Source organism: Palaemon carinicauda, chromosome 24 (assembly GCF_036898095.1).
Source record: "Palaemon carinicauda isolate YSFRI2023 chromosome 24, ASM3689809v2, whole genome shotgun sequence".
NCBI lineage: Eukaryota > Metazoa > Arthropoda > Malacostraca > Decapoda > Palaemonidae > Palaemon > Palaemon carinicauda.
Genome location: NC_090748.1, coordinates 69,837,061 through 69,846,445, shown reverse-complemented (window position 1 = coordinate 69,846,445; position 9,385 = coordinate 69,837,061). Strand labels below are relative to the sequence as shown.

Here is a 9,385-nt window from a genome sequence, read left to right as displayed (position 1 = left end):
TTCAATGTATGTTGCATATTTTCTTTCATATCACGTAATGCTTTCCATATCTTAAAAATTGCTTAATTACATTGTTAATATTTTGCAATAATGATAATAATAATAATAATAATAATGATAATAATAACAATTTCCTTATAAGCAATTATAGCTCATCATCTAACAAATGACAACGATGGTCGCTCAAAATTTCCAATTTTACTAATCTTGCTACTTAACTGCAGAACCCATGAGAAAAGGACCCCTTTGGAATATCATAGGTTGTAGAAGTAAACATGAAAGGAGGCACATGCCACTAAAGTGGATGTGACCTTGAGATATCCGGTTATTGTTGAAGTTAGGATTGTAATTTATCCATTCTTCTGAGCATTGATTCATGACATTTGTTATACTTTTTGGGTAGGTTTTAACCTCAGATGTTATTTTTTTTTCTTTTCATTCTAGCCTGAGGGCAGTAGGTCTATTCCTGTCTTTCTGCCTTTGATATTACTTCCAGTTAATATTTTCCCCATGTCATTCTTTAGATAACCATGAGGGTTTACCTGGTGCTGTCATGAACTGATTGTACATTGAAATTGCAAAGTGCCTGATCTCTTTACCTACAAAATGACTGTTTTTTTTTCAGCAAAATAACTAGATTTATTACAGAATTTATCACAATTTCCTGGAAATTGACGATGGACTTAAACGAGAAGAATTCTTCCAGCAACCATTTGGAATGGCCATTTAAATGTTTTAAATATTAAATAGGGCTTGATCTTCTCTTCATACTTTTCAGAAAGCAAAATACTCCTTGTGTAAAATCCAAAATACACCAAATAATAAGAATATGTCACTTTTGTTGGGTAGCTGCAAACTTCAGCCAATCTGGCAACATCTGGCAGTTCTCCACGACCCAGGGCCATTCCACAGAGAACAGACGCGGAGGTAGTAATAGAGTAGAGTAACTTCAACAGTTCAGTGTGTGAAAGGTGTGTGACGAAGTGACATCGAAAATTTGTAGTGTGACTGTATCATCACTGTGTTCCTATGGTTAGTTCTGATTCGTTGTGATTCTTTAAGAATTGTCTCGCACGGAACTAGTTCAATGCCTCTTTTATGAAAGCAACCGTTGTGGAAACTTCGTTAGGACAAAAACCTCGAGGAATTTAAGAAGAAAGGTCTCAGGTAGTTACAGTGAACGTCTAATTGTTTTTGTTTTCATTTAGTATACCTGTTTGTTTAATACCTGTGATGTGCAAGTTATGCTTTATGCATTTCATTATGTTACATTTTTGATTGGGTGATGCACAAATCATCGAAAAAGGGTGTCACATGAATTGATTTTGTATAATTGACAAATTAAATCAATATTCAAGGGGAGCTTAAGTAGTGGTGGTTCATAGTACTATTCATAATAGAGTTTAATATCCATTATAAATTTCCTATTGATCAGCAATTGTGGATTGTGACACATTACTGTAAATGAGACAATTTAAAGGAAATATGGTAACCATTCTTCGCTTTGATTGTTGAAGATGGTCGAATAAATAATAGAAATGCTAAAATTATATATATTTTGCTGCTAAGTTTCAATGTTTTTCAAAAGAAGTGTCAGTTATAGTGCTGCCAGTAATAGACATTCCTAAAGGCTCATTGCAGCATATCGTCCCTGTGGATGCTCCCACTCAGCAAACCTACTTTACTTTCGTCCCTGTCTTCCTGATTTCTTTCTTCCGTCTTGTGTCAAATTTCCGAACTTACAACTCCAAGGTTTCTTTTAATTGCATATTGGTGCTGGATAGGCCTTCCCGGGCCTAGCGCTGATTTGTATTATCAAAATTCTATAGGCCATCGTCACTTTGCCTAAAATAAATACATTAGACCGAATGACATCAAATAGTAACAGCTTTCCTCACACTTGCATTGTTCGTGTGTTCGTTTGTCATCACAACAGAAACCCGAAAGAATCTGAGTTTATTCTTATCCAAGACATGTATTATCGTCTTATCGGTCGTTGCGTCATTACACTCGTTATTAATGCCTGTCTGAATAGTCTGCTCTCTCTCTCTCTCTCTCTCTCTCTCTCTCTCTCTCTCTCTCTCTCTCTCTCTCTCTCTCTCCGCTATCATGAAAATCAGATTTTTTTATGAGTTGAATAAACGTAGCATTGGTATACTCGAAGAACAATGGTCTCATGGCAAGAAATAAAGATTCAAGATGCAAAATACACAGTTCTGTTATAGGATATTTTAGAGGATAGAGACGAGCGACAGAACTAACATGATAGACTTCAAGAGGCCTAAGATTGGTTCCGTACATTATAAATGATAAAAGTTTAATTTGGACTAGAATAGGCCTCCTGTAGGCTTTTGTTTAAGCTATATTCTGATAGGTCTAGACACTTTACAGAGAATTTAGTGAACAATATCAACAAATCTTTTTTGTTGACCTGGTTATTGGGTGCTTTGCATACGATTAATAATTAAATCAATTGAACTTGGTGGTAGCTTTTTCAAGATGGCCCCGTGCCCTGCTACAATGTCGTTAACTTCCTATGTAGAGCATATTGAAAGGTTAGTTGTCTTGTGCTTAGAACCACCAGGCGTATTTTTTATCGATAAACTACTAATCATTTTGGCGCACGTGTTATCCATATATTCTGGTTTATAACTTGTTTATGCGTTGAATGTTCATTTTTTTTTTCTTTTTTGGGGGGTGGGTGGGTGGGGGGGAATTACTTATTGACTGTAGTTCCAGTCCAGTTCTGCTTACCCGACGCTTAGTCTGAAATGATTACGAATCCCAGAATTATACAATAATACAGTAATGATTTTATTTCTGAAATTAGCTGTTTGAAATCAAGCTTTTTCCACTGGTTCTCCTTTGCTTGTAAGACATCCACTTCGTATTTTGGGCTTTGCTAAGAGATCGAGATTCATTGCCGCTGACAATGTTGCGTATCGGAACTCGTTAATGTATCCTAAGTGAAGTTACATTTTAGATATCGGTGGTGGTATTATTCGATTCATTTTCTTTTAGGGTATTAAATAATGCCCAAGTTTTTCTTGAGAATTATATCATAGTTCATGGCGTATCTATTGTTAATCTAGTATAAATTATATGCGTTATATATCAATATGTTCATAAGAAAAGCCATTGTCTGTCATTGACAATTAAATCTAGGTTATTTATCTATTTATTTATTATTATTATTATTATTATTATTATTATTATTATTATTATTATTATTGCTTGCTAAGCTACAACCCTAGTTGTAAAAGCATGATGCTATAAGCCCAGGGGCCCCAACAGGGAAAATAGTCCAGTGAGGAAAGGAAACTAGGAAAAATAAAGTATTTTAAGAATAGTAACATCAAAATAAAAATTTTCGATCTAAACTATAAAAACTTTACAAAACAAGAGGAAGGGAAATAAGCTAAAATAGTATGCCCGAGTGTACCCTCAAGTAGGAGAACTCTACCCCAAGACGGTAGGAGACCAAGGTACAGAGGCTATGGCACTACCAAGATTAGAGAACAATGGTTTGATTTTGGAGTGTCCTTCTCCTAGAAGAGCTGCCGACTCTACAAGAATAGACTACACTTTATTGGTAATATGGTTTTTAGTTCAACACAGTTATCGTAAGAAAAGTAAAGTAATAAGTTGTTAATTTTCAGTAAGGTTCATAAGTAAAATTATTAGAATCCACCGGGAAGTTCAAATAAAATGTTTAAGGGAAGTTCATTCGGAAATAAAAAAAAAAACCGATAATATGCCCAACAGGTCCTGAAGCTGATAAGATTTTATCATTTAATATTTAATGTTATCCGCTCACAAATAAACTTCTATTTATTGTAAAGTAATAAAAAAGTAAAGTTAAGGAGATATATATTTTTTTCCTCCATGGACCAACGTGTGATTTCTCGACATCAATGCCCGTTGTATATATTTAACATATATTGATGATAACCGTTTGATAACGGGTTATTGCGAAGATTTTATTATCGTCCCCACTTTGTTACATAATGAAAAGAAGGGGATGAGACGAGTGGGGGATTATTAATAAACTTGTAAAATAATAAACCTCTGATAGTAGAGACTTAATTGCTTTGAAACTGTTAACTCAATGCTTTGAAACCCCTCATTGGTTGTTTTATTAATCTGCCCTTACCTGAGGATATATCTTGATTCCTAAATGTTACTCTAGAAAACAAACTTTAGTGATTCTATTTCTTGTATGTTATGAGACTATATTTCTTAAAACTACATATACTTAGGTAAGAAAGGTTACACGGTCTAGATATTGCTTATTATACTTGACGGTAGGCATTCCTTGGATTGTGAACCCTTTTAGTTTTACCGAAAATTAAGTATATAAGTAGATCAAGTGACAAGTTTGAATATATTCGGTGTAAAATACAGTTGTTATTTCACATTTCAATAGGGACACCGTGTTCTTTCTTTGATACTGACTTCAGACAGTATAAAAAAATAGGTAAGTAAGTGTATGCATCTGATCTATTCACATTTATAACATCCCACCAGGTTTTAGGATCTTTCAAGTAAAAAAATAAAGAAAAAACTGAATACGAAGAAACCTGTCGTGTTTTCAAAGAAGACACGAGACCTGTTATAACCCCCCCCCCCCACTCCTTCGGATTATTGCATAGTCCGTTCGGTCCCTCTTTGCACCTACATTTTTAACCTCCGTGTTTAATTCAGTTCTGATAGTCTCGCTTTCCAAGCGCTCATATTTTTTTTTCCTTTATGGAGCACCATACGGGTTTCCTAAGTTGTCTCTTGGCAATGACTTGGCCTTCTCGGACCAAGCGCTATACTATATGGCTCAAATTCAATTATTCCAATCCATACCCATGGTCTAGGTATATAATACTTAGTCCTAGACCAAGTCTACATAGACTGCACGTATGCTGCTCCCGTTAGTAGACCGGCTACTTCCAGTAATTGACAGAGTACCTTACAATGCAGTGCAAGCTGTTTAGTGTATCCTTATCTACACCATTGCACCAGAGGGTAAAATTATTCATTAAAAGAAACTTTTACATTCACATCAAAGACATTCATTGCGCATTTGTCGTAAAAGCTTGTCTTATTTATTGTAAGTTGCTGTTTAACTCAGTGATGAAAGTGGGAATTATTTTGAAGAAAAGGTCTCGCTGTTGGTAACCATGAGCTCGGAATTAAATGTTGAGGGCTCACAGCACTAATAAAACTATTATATTTATACTATGATAGCACTTACAGTTTGCTTATCAGTATTTTTAATACTTGAATAATTGCCGTAGGTATTAGTAAAATTTGAAAAATATCAAACTCTCTCTCTCTCTCTCTCTCTCTCTCTCTCTCTCTCTCTCTCTCTCTCTCTCTCTCTGTTTAACGATAACTATGCCAATATACCTGGATTGTTGAACGCAAATAAAATATTTATAAGATTTTATCTCATGTGGTGTTTGAGTAAATTCCAAGAGATAATGAAAGGCTGTGGTTTTGGAAATATCCACTTTGGATTAAACCTTTCCACTTTATATTGTCTTCTTGTTGAGCTGGATGCAAATTTATGATGATCTTTGTTTGGTATGTGATTGGTTTTATTTCATCCATTTTATTGTTGATGATTATGTGACAGAAAAGTCAACATTCAAGGTTATGTGAACTTGTGGCGTTTGAGTTTTTTTTAACAATGAAAAAGCATATTTATATGTGGCAGTTGGTGCAATTACCATTACCTACTTTGATATATCATGGGTAAATAAGAAAACTTTTGAAATATATTTTTGGTCTTCACTTCTTAAAATGCTTTTACCCGATTGACTTTATGCAAATGGGCCAGTTAAACGTGTTCTTTCTTTCTCTCTTATCTACCTTACGTTTATGTGTAATTTTGCCCCTTGTATATCCATTACTTAGCAAGAGAAACTTTCATTTGTGTTTGCTTTTAATCCTTATATTTGGTTACGGGGAGACGATTGCGAGTAAGGAACTATATTGAGGACAAAAAGAGGATATTAGGTTTATAGATAGATTAGGAATGTGTAAATACAGTTAACTATGTTGACTAGGAATAAATAGGATATCCATTTAAACAGCCGTTACATGAAAACAAGTAAATTGCTGTTTGTTTTTGCTCTTGTCTTGTTAAAGCACAAAAACCCGAAAGACCGGTTGACTTTTATGGGGACTTGAAGTGGTTTGGGATATTTTCTCCAGTCACTGCGTTTAAACTTTAAGCTTAGTAATGGAGACTATAGTTACAAGCATGTGCAAATAATTGTACTCTTGATTTTATATTTAGAAGAATCAAATTCTTTTGATTTAAACTTTTCCTTGTAGGTCTTACAGTTGAGTTTCTCTATCGCACTCTCCTCATGCTGTTTATTTGTTAGTTAAAGAAATAGAAAACTTTCATGCTGTTTATTTGTTATTTAAAGAAAAAGAAAACTTTCATGCTGTTTATTTGTTAGTTAAAGAAAAAGAAAACTTTCATGCTGTTTATTTGTTAGTTAAAGAAATAGAAAACTTTCATGCTGTTTATTTTTTAGTTAAAGTAAAAGAAAACTCATGCTGTTTATTTGTTAGTTAAAGAAATAGAAAACTTTTATTTTAATCGGTTTATTAGTAGGCCTACTTTTCTGCTAAAATTAGAGGAGAGAACGTTTCGTCTTTGTATTTTGATAATGTTGAACTCTGTTCAGTTCAACACAAAATCTAGATATGCAAATGAAATCAAATGTTTTCCTCTGAGTATTTACCTGAAGTTGCTTTTTAAAGTTGTAGTAGGAACTTGCCCGGTTTGCGCTTGAACATCTGTATTATTTCATCAATAATTTGCTGTCTTTTATGTAGTGGAATGAGCTTCATTTCCTTGTAAAACACACGCACATACATAAACATATACATACATATATATATATATATATATATATATATATATATATATATACACAGTATACATGTATCTATCTATATATATATATATATATATATATATATATTTATATATATATGTATATTATATATATATATATATATATATATATATATATATATACACACACACAGTATATACAGTATATATGTATCTATATATATGTATATATACATATATATATATGTATATATACATATATATATATGTATATATACAGTATATATGTATCTTTATATGTATATCCATACACACATATATATATATATATATGTATATATATACATATATAAATATATATATATATATATATATATATATATATGTATGTATATATATATATATAATATATATATATATATATATATATATATATATATATATATATATATATAGGCCTGTATATATATATGTGTAGCCTATATATATATATATATATATATATATATATATGTATATATTATATATATATATATATATATGTATATATATTATATATATATATATATATATATGTATATATTATATATATATATATATATATATATATATATATATATATATATATATATATATACACACTCGACTATGCAGTAATACATTTCATGGTTGAAACCGTCACTAGTCTCATTTATATTTTTTTTTTCTATAATTTTCATGAAAGGTGTATGTACAGTAGGTCCCTCTCGAATATAATATTATGGTTCCCAACCAGTTTTCCTTCTGAGCTAGTTTTCAAGGTCGCGGGTCAGTTGAAAAACTTAAATTTTATCTTGCAGCTTTTTACTTTTTACTTTGTTGAAAATTGGTAAGTGGTTATGTGTGTCCTGATTAGTCTTTTTTTTTCTTTTTTCTTCTTTTTCGTTTTTTAGGTGACTAGCCCTTTAAAAGTCGATATTTAATTTTTCTTTGAATTTGATCACTCTTAGCAGATTGTCTGTCTACCTTAATGTTGATGATGAATTTCTCTCAATAATTGTGATTTCTTGCCTTCAATGTTACAAATAAAGCAGTGTAGGTTAAATGCTGCATTGGTTAGAATGCAGTACAGCTCCATTATCTAATGTTCGGGATGAACAGCATTGTCAATTCACCAGAACAGATTCTAAACATGAGTAATGCCAAGGATTTGGCATCGCTTAGGATTTGGCACCGTGAAGAAAGGAAAATAAAATGTTTCTCAAAAACAACATTGAAAGGCCATTCTTTGACAGGAGCTCTTATCTCGACCAGTATCTATTCATTGGTGTGTGATAAGGCTGAAAACACAAGGAATATTCGATATGACAGTTTGTCATAAATCTCTGGGCAAATGCAGTACATCTTACTATTTTATCTTATTGTATTCCATTTCTACTTAATAAGTTTTTCTAAACGAGTTCGTTCAGGATGCCAGAAAAAAAAGAAATGCCGGTGTAGACCTTCAAGTTATTGATCAAATAATTGCATTAGTAGACCTACCCTAGGCATTTGACATTTGTTACTAAATATAGTACTACAGAATATTAGTTGACCTTGTAGACAAGCCTATAGTCTGGTTTCAGTAAGGGTTATTACTTCAGGGCACTGTGAGATTCGTATTGGGGGGATTTTTCCCGTCCTCTAAACAACAAACTGTGAGATTCGTATTGGGATTATTCCCGTCCTCTGAACAATAAACATTGGGTACTGTGACCACCTCCTGAATAATATTGGGGAGTTTTCCCTTGCTCCATGGGGTTCTCCTTGATTTGACCTTAAAAATACTGATGTTTGGTTCCAGTATTTTCTCTTGGTCACTTACGCTCTCTTATAATGTCGAAAGCTTATAGGTAGCATAACCTAGCCTATTTTTACACATTATCTTTTTTTGCCTATATACCTGACAACACGAAGATATCCGGAAAATTCTTCTTCACTCAAAGGGTTAAATACTGTACTGTAGGCCTAATTGTTCATTAGCTACTTACCACTTGGTAAGAGTAGAAGAGACTCCCTAGTTATGGTAATCAGCTCTTCTAGGAGAAGGGCATTCCAAAATCAAACTATTGTTTTCTAGTCTTGGGTAGTGCCATAGCCTCTGTATCACGATCTTCCACTATCTTGGGTTAAAGTAATTATGCTTAAGGATACACTCAGGCTCACTATTCTGTTTCCTTATTTTATTTCCGTACTGGGATATCTTCCCTGTGGGAGCGATTGGATTTATAGCATCCTGCTTTTCCAACTAGAATTGTAGCTTAGCTAGTAATAGATTTTTTTGTTAGTTTAGAAGTCGGCGGAAGATTTTCTGTGCTTATGCGAGAACTATTAGATATTTTCATATCGTAAACTAATGCATATTTTACCATTTATCTATACTCGATTCAAAATTTGGTGTGATGAAATGCCAGTGATCCTTGTATTTCTTTTACGAATTTAGCCCTTTTTATGGGAAAGAATATAATACCACACACACACACGTATATATATACACAT

The 9,385-nt window shown here is 32.7% G+C and overlaps 1 protein-coding gene across 5 annotated transcripts in view; it reads left to right on the top strand.

Moving 5' to 3' along the window:
* The first annotated feature begins 916 nt into the window (after positions 1-916).
* LOC137618144 (uncharacterized) overlaps positions 917-9,385 on the top strand; it is a 165,291-nt gene continuing 156,822 nt past the window's right edge. For 2 of the 5 annotated variants that reach the window (XM_068348174.1, XM_068348170.1), the window contains exon 1: positions 931-1,167. The gene's annotated coding sequence lies outside the window, so the exon portion shown is untranslated. Of the gene's footprint in view, positions 1,168-9,385 lie in introns of all 5 variants that reach the window. The other 3 variants (XM_068348171.1, XM_068348172.1, XM_068348173.1) reach the window with 3 other exon arrangements.